The sequence below is a fragment of the Ostrea edulis genome, chromosome 2, assembly GCF_947568905.1.
Source record: "Ostrea edulis chromosome 2, xbOstEdul1.1, whole genome shotgun sequence".
Lineage (NCBI taxonomy): Eukaryota > Metazoa > Mollusca > Bivalvia > Ostreida > Ostreidae > Ostrea > Ostrea edulis.
Window position 1 is genome coordinate 27261328 of NC_079165.1, and position 15218 is coordinate 27276545.

At 35.0% G+C, this 15218-nt stretch overlaps 1 non-coding gene across 1 annotated transcript; it reads right to left on the reverse strand.

The window, feature by feature from the left end:
• Positions 1 to 312: 312 nt before the first annotated feature.
• Positions 313 to 419, reverse strand: Trnav-uac (transfer RNA valine (anticodon UAC)). The gene is made up of 2 exons: positions 383 to 419; positions 313 to 348 (listed from the first exon to the last, which is right to left on the reverse strand). It is a non-coding gene; the product is annotated as a tRNA-Leu (tRNA).
• Between the last annotated feature and the right edge of the window lie 14799 nt (positions 420 to 15218).

A 15218-nucleotide genomic window follows, 5' to 3' on the forward strand; every position in this document is an offset into this window, starting at 1 on the left:
CTTAATTAATGAAATATCATATAAATAGTTATCACTTGTTATACTAATGACCATTTCATGCTTCAATGCACATTTGAATCATGTAGATGGAATATCCACTAACGGGTGCTTAATCAGATCGCCTGTTATACAAAAGAATCTGTATGAGGTGTACAAATGCCATCGTCACAACCCATGGGTTTTCTCTCCGTTAAACTGCATTCATCCCACAGGTTGAATGCATTTTAACGGAGAGAAAACCTGTGGGTTACGACAATGTACAAATGCTGGATGTGTTTTAATTGATTATTAATGAGATAAAAGAAAAAAGTGAGGTTTCAGCGAGGCTCGAACTCGCGACCTTCTGCGTGTAAAGCAGACGTGATTTTTTTTTTCTCTTTTATTTAAAGCAGACGTGATAACCACTACACCATGAAACCGATAGGTTCACCCTACGCATTATTGTTATATTAAATCATTTGTATTACAGTCAATATATAAGTCGCAAATATTATACAATTAGTTACACAGTTTATGTTCTAACTCGTTACACTCAAGCGAACATAAATAATTTATACTATAAATAAACACAGTGTGTAGGTACAGAAGCGCTCTCAAGAGTGCAGTTTATTGATGTCTATAAGTATATATAAAAACATCTTTGAAACAATACATCTTCTGTTCTCTACAATGAGACAATAAGATCAATAATAAAACTATTCATAAATACTTTGTGGGTGGGTGGGTGCCATGTCAAAACGCACAGGAAGAGAGCCTTCGAATGGGGTCAATTCCTAACTCGCAAAGTTACGAGAAGCCGTGCTTCTCTAATTTAAATACCTGTATAACAGGTAACAGAAACTTAAATATAAACCATTGAAATTTGGTTTCCGGTAAATATATAAACAAAACACACGTGTTCCATAGACACACGTGTAACTATAACTACAATAAATACATTAGTTAGTGACCTGATACCGAAAAACACATGGTGTGAAAAGAAAAGCTTTTCTTTTCTTTTCTTTTCACACCATGTGTATCAGGTCACTAACTAACTGTGTAACGAATTTATCACGTCGAAGACCTCCAACTGTAGATGTGGGGGTCTATATCACACGACTTCCCCGCCAATTTTGTCACGGCAGCAAATCGAACTCGACAATAAATTACTCGCTCAATATGAATTTTTCTAGCATGATATAGTCTCGTTCAACCAGACACTCGATTGTCTCCGTACATCTCCGACGAGCATAGAATCTGGTAAAGACATGCGATAATAACTGTTACCGCTAGGGAGCGCTAATTTAGTTTCCGTTGGATTCTCTCTGACATAAACAGTCAATTCCGAAATTTGATGCTAATTAGTTGATCCTTCATTAGTGATACTAATGGGGAAATCATTACTACATGTACAATAAAAAAATTACGCTCTTTGTCAGCTGGAAATTGTACTTTCACTTTTGCATCCTAAAGTAATTTTGATAAAACGGTTTTACCATTTCCCGTCGGTAGAACGGCAAATAAATCCTTTCCTTTTACAAAAGTTTTTATAAACACTCTAGTTGTAAATCCTTAAGCTTAAACAGCAAATTCAATATATTGCAAATTTCTTCGGTAGTCGTTATTTTGAAGGTATGTTGAATCAACCAATCAAATTAAATACCGAAATTTTGGTAAGCCTCGTTCTGACGTTACAAACGTTATTGCGTATCTTTACCAGACTCTCTGCTTTTCGGATATTTACGGAAAAAGCAGATCGTCTGGTTGCACGAGACTACGCATGATACGTTTTTTTCACGGCGTCATGTGACCAAGATCTGACCAATTAGATTTCAACAATTTTGAAATATTGATGGTTGTAATTGATATCACAGATCGTAGAGAAGGCATGGAGTTTATCACTGATCCCTTAGTGGGTAGATGTTAGCTCACTTTTTATCATTTGTAGCTCCTACATTCCCCATATACGTTTAAATGTGCTTAAAGAGATCTTATCTAGGATTAAAGGACAAAAATATTAAAAAACTATCCTATCAAGAGCCTGTAAGTAGCATTCAAAGATTTCTTAACTTTTACCACATTTTTGGTCGGATGGAGATGGCAGAAATCGAATGAAAAACATTAAGGTTGCAGCAGACGTGATAACCACTACACTATGAACCGTTGGTATTGTGATATATTACTTAGAATTAGTTGTATTATTATCTATATCGAAATCGACACTGCACAAGAGGTCCATGAGCCACATTGCTCACCTGAGGAATTGCATTTCTCCATGAAAATTATTGTCTTGATAATCAAGAGAATTGTTTCCAAACTAACATGGTAATGCATTGATAACGGCGATACATACGATACATTATGCAAAGTAAACTTTTTAACTCCATGCGGGTAGACGATAGGAATAGATCTAAGTTTAAAGTTCGTACTTGAGTAATGTAGCTCTCGAACATTTTCGGGTGGCCTTATCTGTCTTAGGTATACATTGCACTTGCTTTCTTCACACGTGGTCGGAAAGAAAACAATGGCGTCAATTAATTTTGAAATCGAGTTAATCGACTGTATATGGAGGAATTAGGAACCATCAGAGTAAATTCGTTGTACTAGATCATGTGTAAACACTAAAGGGTAGGTAGATATACACCGATCCTAGAATTGCAAGAAAAATAGAACGTGGTATGTTAATCAGACAAACACGTAGACAACACTCAGCTGGTGGAGGAAATAATGCATTAAGGAAGACAAGGTGCATTTTGAAACTTCTTTCATGTTTATCTCAACAATTATAGTTTTATTTAAGCATATTCAATAGAGTTTTTATTTCAAATTATTCCTAGAATACTGCAGTATTCATATCAATCTAATATAAAGATTAAAGTATATTAAAATTTGTACGTTTAAATTCCACTAATGATCTGGCCCCACGACCATAAAACTGAGAATAGACGAAAGTCTAAATTTTGATTCCTTATATCTTAAGATTTATCTAGCACATATGTTTAAACAACTGCTGTTTTTTAAAAAAAATTAAATACAAACATATACTGAAAATTTTATTTGAAAATTATTTCAAAAGTTAGCTGGATTTGAAAGGCCTGTTCTTATCCTGGATGGAGAGGATTATCAGTAATCAACTTGCACTGACACTACAGTTTGAGATATAAGTCGAGACTTAATACAAGAGAATCGTGGGACATATTGCTCAGCTGTAGAATTGCATTTCCTCATGGAAAACATTAAGTGTGATTCATTACCTACTCCGATCCAGAGGGTATTAGTATCAAACTGAAATCTACGATTTTGAAACCATTTTCCCAATTTCTTTGGCCATACCATTCTGAACACTGAAATCATACTGTGCTCCGACAGGGGATACTTACTCCTCCTAGGCACCTGATCCCATCTCTGGTGTGTCCAGGGATCCGTGTTTGCACAACTATCTATTTTGTATTGCTTTTAGGAGTTATGAGATTGATCACTGTTCGCTATCACCACCTTTCACTGTGAAGAAATGTATTTACCCTACGATTGAATTGATATTTATAAAAATAATGTCTCTACTAGTTAAGTGTTTGAAAATATGTTTACTCTATACATGTATTTGTATCATCTTTTGATTTGGCCATTTCTGAAGGGCGAGGCATTCTTTCTAGTTCCTCTGGTTGTCGCTGACATTAATGGCCGCATCACGCATTGCTAAATCATGTATACACTGGTAGTGAGAAATCTATCGCTTGTCAGTGATTTTGTTTCTTTCGAAACATTTCTACGATACTTTAATGAATCCAATGATTTCAGTTAATTTTATTGTGTGTAAATGAATGTTATTAGCTATAAACAAACGTCTTTACGATGCTACTGTTCGTCAATGAAAGTTTTTAAAAGACCAATATTTATTTATAAATGGTACATTATAACCAATGAGTAATCAAAAGATTTAGATAGTGATTAGAAATTTGATAATAGTATGTAAATGATTTTACACAGAAAATTCGAAATATATTTATGATATGTAGAACGAGCACTTTTCAATGCCCATTTAAAGTGTGTGGATGGAAATCTCGGGTGAGTGATGTGGCCTCTTGTCTTCAAATCCCTTTTCTCTTGGAAGGGGCGTGCCATCTGTTGAAATAGATAACAAACTCCTCTTGTTGTCGCTGCAAACTTCCGCCAGAGTTCGTTTGCTTACAAACCAAACTCTTCCAGTTAGGCATTATGGAATAGCGATTTCTTAGGCCGCGTATACTGTGTGACGTCACTGTAGAATGACGAAAAAACATAACGTCAAACGTAAACAACTTTCAAAACAAGAACGTAAACATCAAGTTCATTACTTTACACACTAATTTGAACAGAGTCTCCCTACTTTTTAATGATCTTTTGACCATTTTACGTTTTTAAAAAAAATCCATACTTTTATATTAATGCTCTTAATGTCAATATCTTCAAACTTTTAACTACGAACTACCTCTTTCGTGTTATTTGCCTGCGTGATAATCGCGGACTCACAATATACAAATCTGTATATTGTACTGCGTCACATAGGAGAGGTCTATTCGTAGGTGACGTAATGAGGCCTCGACGGGGAGTTTGGTTGTCGCTGATATTAACGGCCGCATCACTCGTTGCAAATATGTGAATATACTAATTCGTTGCCAGTTATTTTGTATCTTACGACACATCTCTGCTGGACTTGAATCAATCCAATGTTTTCTGGTTATTTTGTTTGTGTAAAACAATGTCATTAGATGTACCAAAATGTTTTCATGATAACGTTCTTGATAATGAACATTTCAGGGAGACCAGCCAGCGTCTATAGAATTGACACTTTATCAAATGCTTGTCATTAAAAGATTTTAGTGTTCAGAAAATTGAAATTGATATTGCAACGTGGCAAAAAAAATTACATTCTGCTGTTCTTTTATTTACTTTATATAAAATTTAAGCCGACGAAATCGCTTTCTCCTCCGTACTCGTCCATTGATCTAAACACTCTCTTATATAGGTATATGCAAATAACTTGATAACGGGAAGTGCACCAAATATAATACACAATATGAATCAACAATATGAATCGACAAATTGACATGAAGAGAAATTTGTTTTAAAAAACCGGAATAGATTTTCACAAATCGTAAGTTTCCGGTCGCATATAAAAGGTGAAGATATATATTGACTAAGGAACATAGATCATTGTATTTACGTAAAAAACCCAGCAAATGTTTACAATGATCGAAAATGTTGCGGGAGTGAATCACTCCTGCATTTGCACCATTACAGAGATACTATGGAGTTGTAGCCCTCCCCTAAAAGTCGGAGGTAGCTACTTTATTGCAGATACTGATATAGGGCTCACGACGAATGTGACCGATCGACAGGGAATAATTGTGTATTCTTTTTAAGAATGATGAGATTAATCACTGTCTACTATCTTCACCTTGTCATGTTTATTGTTGAAATCCAAGTTATTGATGTATTACGATCAGTAGTGGTTGTAATTGATATCAATTAATTTACAAACTGGACATATTGATGTTTGGTTTCAAAGTAAAAACAGTGAAGCTAAATGTATATTTTCAAGTGAATGGTTATTTCTGCTTCTTATATTTATAGTACATAATTAATGAATTATTATATAAATAACTATCACTTGTTATGTCAATGACCATTTCATGCATCGATGCAAATTTGAAATGTGTAGATAAAATATTCACTAAGAGATGCTTAATCAGATACCTGTTATGCAAAAGAGTCTGTATGAGGTGTACAAGTCGGAAACCACGTGGTTTCTCTCCGTTAAACTGTATTCAACCCGTGGATTCCGATGATATCCAAATGTTGGATGTGTTTTGATTGATTATTGATGAGATAAAAGAAAAAAAAGTGAGGTTTCAGCGAGGCTCGAACTGGCGACCTTCTGCGTGTAAAGCAGACGTGATTTAAAAAAAATTTAAAGCACACGTGATAACAACTACACCATGAAACCGATATATTACTTTTGTGTATTATTATTAATAATTCATTTGCATTATAGTCAATATATAAGTCGCAAATATTATACATTGATGTGTCGGTAATGGTTGTACTTGATATCACAGATATTGGTGTATCCGTAGAGAAGCCATGATGTTTATAACTAATCCCTTAGTGAGTAGATGCTAGCCCGCTCATTTTATCATTTGTAACTTTTCTACATTCCTCATATTCTGTTATGTGCTTATAAAGGTGCCTAGGAGCAGTAAGTGCCCCCTGTCGACCGTTTACACCCGCCGTGAGCCTTTAAATCCTCATCAAGTAAACGGAGTCATTCGTAGTCAAAATCAGTAACTATCAGTATGAAACAGCATTTGACCCAATGGTAGGTTGTATTGACGAACTAGATCGTTATAACGACCATAGAATCTGCGAAATGCTGACTTCAATCGATACTGTTGAAACCCTTGTACCATCAACTTGTTTGTCAGTAGCTTGCCTCGATTTAAAAACTGATCATACGCAGAACAAGCTCTTGCATATCGTATCAGTTGAGAGATATAAACACCATATGCAAGTGATAATGGAATATTGCTACATAAATATGCGAAGTTGACGATGGAAAAGCTGAAATCATCCCGTTTTTCATACAATTGAGTTGTCAGTTTGCCGTTAATGTCTACTTTCAATAAAATATCTAAGTATGAAGCAAAAGTGGACGACTTTGTGGTGTCTTTTATTTCGAGCTCACAGGGATATATCGAATCGATATATGAATGCCATCTTATCAATGGAAATACAAGTCAGCTCCGTGGTAAGGAAGTTGTACTTCAACATCAGGAGAATATCCAAGGTGAAACACCATCTCACCCAGAAAGCGTGTGTGAAGGTCATCAATGCAACAGTCATATCCCACCTTGACTATCACAATACCCCCCTGCTTGGCATGACCGATCGCCCCATGCACCGACTACAAGTGGCTCAGAACAACGCTGTACGTTTTATTACAAGAACATGCTACAGACAACATATTTCGTCGGTACTTCAACAACTACACTGGCTGGCTGTAAAGCAACGCGTTGTGTTTAAATTGCTGACAACCATACATAAGTCACTACACTCTTTCTCATAACCAGGATACATGAGAGAGCTATCTCCTGTTTACCAGCCACATAGGACCTTGAGATCATCCGACCAATGGAAACTGGTGGTGGAGAAATCATCAAACAAATACGGTGCAAGAGCCATAAATACACTAGGTTCACAATTGTGGAATAAATTGCCACTGGAACTTCGAGAGCTTGAAGCACATGGAGCATTCCGCAAGAACTTAAAAACACTCTTGTCCAAGCGTGAATATGGCCTGTGAATGTAAAATTCAGTGCAACATCAAGGATTCCATGTGCAAGCTCTTGCAAACTGAATTTTTATCCAGCATACGAATACCTGTATGCCAATTGTATCTTGTCAAGTCAAAGTCGACCACTTTGTCATTTTACTACCATGTTTTATTTAAATTCTTTCTATTGTTTTATCATTTCCTTTATAGTTCTTGCAGGTCTTTTATTAGTATATCATCAATGATTATTAGCACAAACATTGTACAGCGCATAGAAACTATTTGTAATTCTGCGCTTTATAAATGAATAAAATAATAATAATAATGAACGTTATTATTGTTAATAGACAAAATGTCGTTGATATACCTAAATGTAAAATTGAAGGCCACAGCAAGATATTTTTTCTTCTCACGTACAGTTTTTAAATAAAGTTTGCTTCATATGAATATAGAAACAGGTCAGCTAACTGAGGAGCACAATTTGTGCTCATGGGAATTCCAACAGACTGTTGGAAGACCTAATCACCAAAGACCACGGAGATATTGTCAATGGGGAACTCTAGCATATATTTTTTCTTCAACTTCAGAGTATTTGTGCGTGGAATCAGAGTGGTGTTTAACGAAGTAATTTTTTTGGTTGACTAGATATGAATGTTTCCGTTTTCCATTTTTGTTGAAGAAGCAACTGTCTATTATGTCAAAAAGTCTAGTCTTTAATTCATCGCGAGGAATGGTCGTGTAAAGTGTTGAAAAGTCATAGGTTTTGATGTTATTGATTTGGGAAAAGTTTTACGATTTCAAGTTTACTAAAAGTTCTTTAGAAGTTTTCAGAATACACATTTAATTAACACCATTTCTAGCATATATAGTTTCTCCTTCACAGCTGTTAATATATTCGTGAGGAGCAAAGATAAAGGCTTTATAGAGCACTTACTGGATCCAGCAATGAACCTTTGTTTATATGGGTTTTTATATGTAGTTTAGGAATCAAGTATAGGTACAGTAAGTCATATTCATTCGACCCATTGACTGGGATATTAAATGTGTCTAAAACTGGGGCATGGTTTTGAAGAATTTCATCTTTTGAAAAGGCAGTTGGAGTATAAGTACGATTACCAAAAGTGGAATTAATGCCAAGTTCGTTTAAAATAAATTTGTATTAATGTTGTAATAATGAGCCTTACAAACAAAAACAATATTGTTACAAGCTTTGTCAGCTGGAACCAAAGCAAATTCCTCATGTAACCTATCTAATTCTTTAATCACTTCTGGTTTACTAAACACAGAAGGATAGATGGTACGTACTTTTGTTTTAATATATCTAATGCAGGATCTTAATATTCCTCTTATGCCTTTAACCCATTCTGACAATGTATCAAGTTCTTTTTTATATATTAACCCATCGTCTGGCATAATTTGGCATAATCTTCGACAATCTAATTTAGCTTAAAAAAAAACCTATCATTGGGTCAAATGGTGTCTGAGTTGTTTCATACCGATTGTTAGACCGTTCTTGGCATACTGATATTGACTACGAACAGTGACCAATCTCATAGGTCTTATAAACAATACAAAATAGAGAATTAGGCAAACAGGGACCCCTGGACACACCAGAGGTGGGACCAGGTGCCTAGGAGGAGTAAACATCTCCTGTCGACCGGTCACACTCGCCATGAGCCCTATATCGAGATCAGGTAAACGGAGTTATCCGTAGTCAAAATCAGTGTGCGAAGAACGGCCTAGCAATTAGTATGAAACACGTCAGACAGCATTTAACCCAATGAAAGGTTGTAATGACAAACTAGATCATAATAATGAACATAGAATTTAACGAGACTGTAGAATCCTCTTTAAAATCAACTTGTTTGTCAGTAGCTTTTGTTGATTTGGGAAAAAATTGTGATTCCAAGTTTACTCAACGGTGTTTGGAATTTTTTAAAATCCACATTGAATTTATACCACTTTTTGCATTTGTTGTGACCCAATATATTTGAAGTTTTTCCTTCTCATCAGTTAATGTGTTTATGAGGAGCAAAACATTTACTGGATCCAACAATATATATCTGTTTGTTAGGTGTCGTTGTATCTGTTGAGCTAAGCTTTCTTGTAAACAAAAATCCTTCGAGTTATAACATTCATTAAATATAATGTATATAGCCATTTGTTTTGGATACCATTGGAAGGTGTTTTGTGGATTCAAAAGTGAGTAAGTGTTGTGACGTGTTTGTATATAGTACGATCACAAATCCTTTAATTCAGACTGCATGATCTTTTTGATAATGATATTTTACATATAGCAATACACACTTGAAATACATTGCACAAAATAGAAATTGAGTACTATAATTATGGCTTGGAGATAAGTCTTTTATTTACTATAAGGTGTTTTACATTTTGTTTAAAACTGCATGTAATATATGAATTGATGCATTTTACCAGCCAAGGATGACGATACACGGTACTCCTTGGCTAACGAAGATGGTATTGATAATGCACGATTATATTGGGTTGTTTTGTAAGAGTTATCGCTCTTTCCCAAATGGTGCTGTGTAACAAATGGAAACTAAGTTTATGTTTTTGGAAGTAAAATGAATACAATTGATCGTATGGATTGCAATTTATTCCCATGATATCTGAATCGCGTCAAAACTTTTATAGAGTTCTAGAAGTAGGGGTAATATACAACAATTCAATTTTTGAACATCATAGATAAGTCCCTAATTCTTTAGCAATTTTATATACTTATTAGAACCAAACTAAGCTGTTAAGCCCTAACATAGATACAAATTCATGCATCCATTGTTTTGGTTTGTATCAAATGTCTTTAAGTTGGCAATCGTTGAGATGCTGAGTTGCTGATAAATTATAGAAGCGAGCAGATATGCTTTGCAAATGAGGAAGTAACAGAAAAAACTGTTATTTTTTATGTCAATAACATCCAACGAAGATTGATTAAGGGAGAGTCAAAGGATGTGTAATTCATACAATGACGACAATAGTCTAGCACATCTTACTGTTGGCAATGCTTGATCCGGGGTTGGGGTTGGTTGGTGTGCAAAGTACGCATTTATATGGATTCAGAGTTTCTTTGCAAGTCGTAGATTGATTGATTGATGTTTTCCGCCACACTCAACAATTTTTCAGTTATCTGGTGGCGCCCAGTTTTTATTGGTGGAAGAGAGAACGCAGATACAATGTACCTGGGATGAGACCACCGACCTTCCGAAAGTAAACTGGGAAACTTTCTCACGCAAGTCGTAGAATTAAAATAAACATGTACAGGACAACTGAACTGCACCTGATACCACAATAGTAATTCTGTCACGAACAGGTATAGATATTCTTGTTTTCCGTAATTTCGACCGACTAACACTTTTGCTGAAAATTATCGTTCCTTTGTTTCGTTGTCTAGACTGCCAACCTTCTATTCTTGTTTTTCCTATTTTTATATCGCCCAATTAATATTTTTTATGTGATTCTTCCATTTCTATTTGTCAAGAAATGTACCGGCGATTTTTTCAGATGCGAAAATGGGTGTCCTGTGTTATCGATCTAGAACTCAAAATGGATACCGACAAAACAAATGAATCCCAAATATTTTGTGATTTTTGATATATAATGACGTACGATATATAAAATCAACTCAGATCATCCATTCGTTTTTATTTTGGTATTTACATCATTTTCTTTATTTGTTTTACCTAGAAACAAACAAGTGGTAAGCTATTCAAAGAGGCAGGACAAGAACAATATGTCCCCCAGTTTTTAGTCACGGAAGAATATCAAAAACTTGAATCCACAGACACGTGAATTCACAGAGAGATACACAAAGGGACCAATGCCAAAAACCACATTAAAAGATGACGCAGGATCGTTTTATTTTGATTTCATAAAATTATCCTTCTTCCAGTCACATTTAGTACTTCTGACTGGAAAGCATACATTTTGTTTATTACTATCAGTAGAAAAGCACTATTTCATTAAAATAATTAGTGAGTCAGTATTTTAATTAAGTTTATAATAGATATGTGTTTAAATGCTTATCTGAATAAAGATTATTATAGATGAAAAGTTCTGTGAAGACAATCTAAATATTCTTACAGAAAAGTGCTATGGACCTGGAAACAGAATAAAGGGAGGCTTTCAAATTTTTTTTAGGTCTAAAGATTATTGCATTTATTTTTCAGTTTTACATGATACTCATTTTACTACAGAAAATGAGAATTTGGTCAGATCACAATAAAACTACAAGGCTTTTTTCAGTTTTCATAAATCGTATGCGCATGAATAATCATTTTAGATTTGAAATTCACGATGAACTTAAAGACGAGAATGGGAATTACTTGATATCAATCAGTGACTAGGATAAGATACCGTGTATACTCGCCTATAAGTCGGTTCGCCTATAAGTCGGTTGTATAGTTTTTAGGTTATTTTAGAGGGAATTGTCATTGACCCATTTATAAGTCGGTCTAACTTTTGTCAAGAATCGATTGACAATTTCAAATCAATGCTTTAATGTTTTTATCTGTGTTTCGAATAATATTTTGAGAAATGTGCCGATATTTGATATTATTCCCCAACAAATCAATTTTATACCACTACTCTCATATATTTAGTCGTGTTCCAATAATATTTTGGGATATGACATCGATATTTCACTTTTTATTCTCAACAAATTAAACAGTTACCATTTTGTTTACTTCGTCCATGTTTTTGTAGTTTAAAAAGATACTAGGCTATATATTACGCCATCCAGAAAAATATTAATCTTCTTAGGACACTCCTATAAGTCGGGCATAGAGTTTTGGACCAAAATTCAACTCCCAAAAGTCCGATTTATAGGTGAGTATATACGTCACGTGACAAATGAATTTTTCTATGTTCATTATTTAACTTTATAATACTGGTTGTGAGATGAAAAGGTAAAGATAACAAACGATGATCAATTTCAGAACTCCTATATGGACCACAAAATTAAGAGTTGGACAAACACCCTAACCCTAACCCTGGACACACCAGAGGTGGGATCAGTTGCCTAGGAGGAGTAAGCATCCCCTGTCGACTGGTCACATCCGCCGTCAGCCCTATGTCTCGATCAGGTAAACGGGGTAATTCGCAATCAAAATCAATGTACAAAGAACGGCCTAACAATTGGTATGAAACGGCAATTGATCCATACTAGATGAAAGATGAAGATAACGAACAGTGATGGATCTCATATCTCCTAATATCAATACAAAATAGAGAGTTGGGCAAACACGGTCCGCTGGATATACATGTACCAGAGGTGGGATCAGGTGTCTAGGAGGAGTAAATATCCCTTTTCGACCGGTCACACTATATCTTGATCAAGTGAAAGGAGTTATCCGTAGTCAAAATCAGTGTCCCAAGAACGGCATAAAAATCAGCATGAAACAAGTCAGACAGCATTTGATATAGAATGCCGTTTCTGCCTTAAAGTGTAAATCAGCCTTGCGTTATGTCGATACATCTTTATGTTATGTGGTTACATCATTACGTTATGTGGTAACATCATTACGTTATGTCGATACCTCTTTATGTTAAGTGGTTACATCATTACGTTATGTGGTTACATCATTATGTTATGTGGTTACATCATTATGTTATGTGGTTACATCATTACGTTATGTGGTTACATCATTATGTTATGTCAATACCTCTTTATGTTATGTGGCTACATCATTATATTATGTGGTTACATCATTACGTTATGTGGTTTCATCATTACGTTATGTCGATACCTCTTTATGTTATGTGGTTACATCATTATGTTTTGTGGTAACATCATTACGTTATGTCGATACTTCTTTATGTTATGTGGTTACATCATTACATTATGTGGTTTCATCATTACGTTATGTCGATACCTCTTTATGTTATGTGGTTACATCATTATGTTTTGTGGTAACATCATTACGTTATGTCGATATTTCTTCATGTTATGTGGTTACATCATTACATTATGTGGTTTCATCATTACGTTATGTCGATACCTCTTTATGTTATGTGGTTACATCATTATGTTTTGTGGTAACATCATTACGTTATGTCGATACTTCTTTATGTTATGTGGTTACATCATTATGTTATGTGCAAACATCATTATGTTATGATAAATTTTCAAGTGATCGAGATACAGATGCAAAATAGCACGCTAAAATTCACAAATGTAAACAGTGTGTTTCCATTATTACTTTTAAAATGAAATCGGGTCAGGGATGGTGACTGATTTGTGCCATTTTAGAATTTGTCGTCTTTTCGTTATTTCGAGGTGAAAAGACGACAAAACGATAATTAGCGACCTTTCGCCTCTAAAAAATCCCCGAAAGACAACAAAATACATGAACAGATTTCCCCGTTATTTTTTCTGTCTGACTTTATAGGAATTCAATATGAAATTTGCTGATTGTTGTGGATAATCATTAATTACATATACAAAGAAACATTTAGAATTAAATTATGATGCTCAGATAATTGTATTCTACTGAAGAAATCTTTTTGTGTAAATGTTATACCAGGCATGTTGAAACAGGAGGTTGGGGTGGGCAGGGGACCTGGTCTGTCCCCGTTTTACAAATCACTTTTTCGTTATTTTAAGTCACAAATCCCATATTTTCTACATGCAAAGTTCGATTGATTTGCTGCCTCCTTCCCATTTTTAAAAAAAAGTAGTAATGAAAGGCAATTGATGTTTGAAGTGCTGAATTGATTGATTATTTACATACACATGTATATTGTTTAACGTCCCTCTCGAGAATATTTCACTGAATATGGAGACGTCACCATTGTCGGTGAAGGACTGCAAAATTAGGCCTATGCTCGGCGCTTACGGCCTTTGAGCAGGGAGGGATCTTTTTCGTGCCACCCTGCTGTGATACGGGACCTCGGATTTTGCGGTGTTAGCCCCATTATGACAAGTAAGGGCTACTGAGGACCTATTCTAACCCGGAACCCCACGGGAAGTTCTGAATTGAAGAATACATATGTACGTGTCTAATCTTTGCCCCCCCCCCCCTCCTCCTACGATTTATGAGATAATGAGATTTGGACAGAATTACTTTATTGCATGTCAACAATTTTAATGTAGTTGCGAAGTGAACCCCGGCTGACCCTTCCCCAACTTTAAAAAACAATGCGACGTGCCACTATATCTCAATATCAAGAAGGAATTGTTAAAAATACGAGTTTCGTGCAATTTGAGAGACTTTTAGTACTTTATAATTTATGTCCAAACCCAAACTACTATTAAAAAAAAACTTTTCTAATTGAATTCAAATATGAACACCGATGTCACTCTTGCAAGTTTCCACTATATTGTAAATACAAAATTTTTAAATAGTTGAAATTCATGAATGCTGTAAGCTTAGTGATCAATGTTCTTTCCTTCTGTCAAAATTAAGGATTATCTCCCTCATGAATAGCTCTTATCCTTGGACGAATTTGGCTCCACTTTTTTGGCACGCTGTTTTTGGTTATATTTAGCTCTAAAACCTCATAGTTATTTCGGATTTCAAACATTTCGGTTGAGCATCACTTCTGGTGCATCAAAATTGGTACTGTATAAGTTTTACATTATGACCACTGGGTCGAGGCCTCTGCTGGTGGACTGTTAGTCCCCGAGGGTCTCTACAGCCCAGTAGCTAAGTACTTCGTTACTAGCTTGAAAATACGGATGTATATTTATTTGCTGTTATAAAATTTAGAAATTCATTTCAAAATTAAGGATTATCTCCCTCATGCATAGCTCTTATCCTTGGACGAATTTGGCTCCACTTTTTTGGCACGCTGTTTTTGGCTATATTTAGCTCTAAAACTTCATAGTTATTTCGGATTTCAAACATTTCGGTTGAGCATTACTGAAGAGACATTTGTCGAAATGCGCATCTGGTACATCAAAATTGGT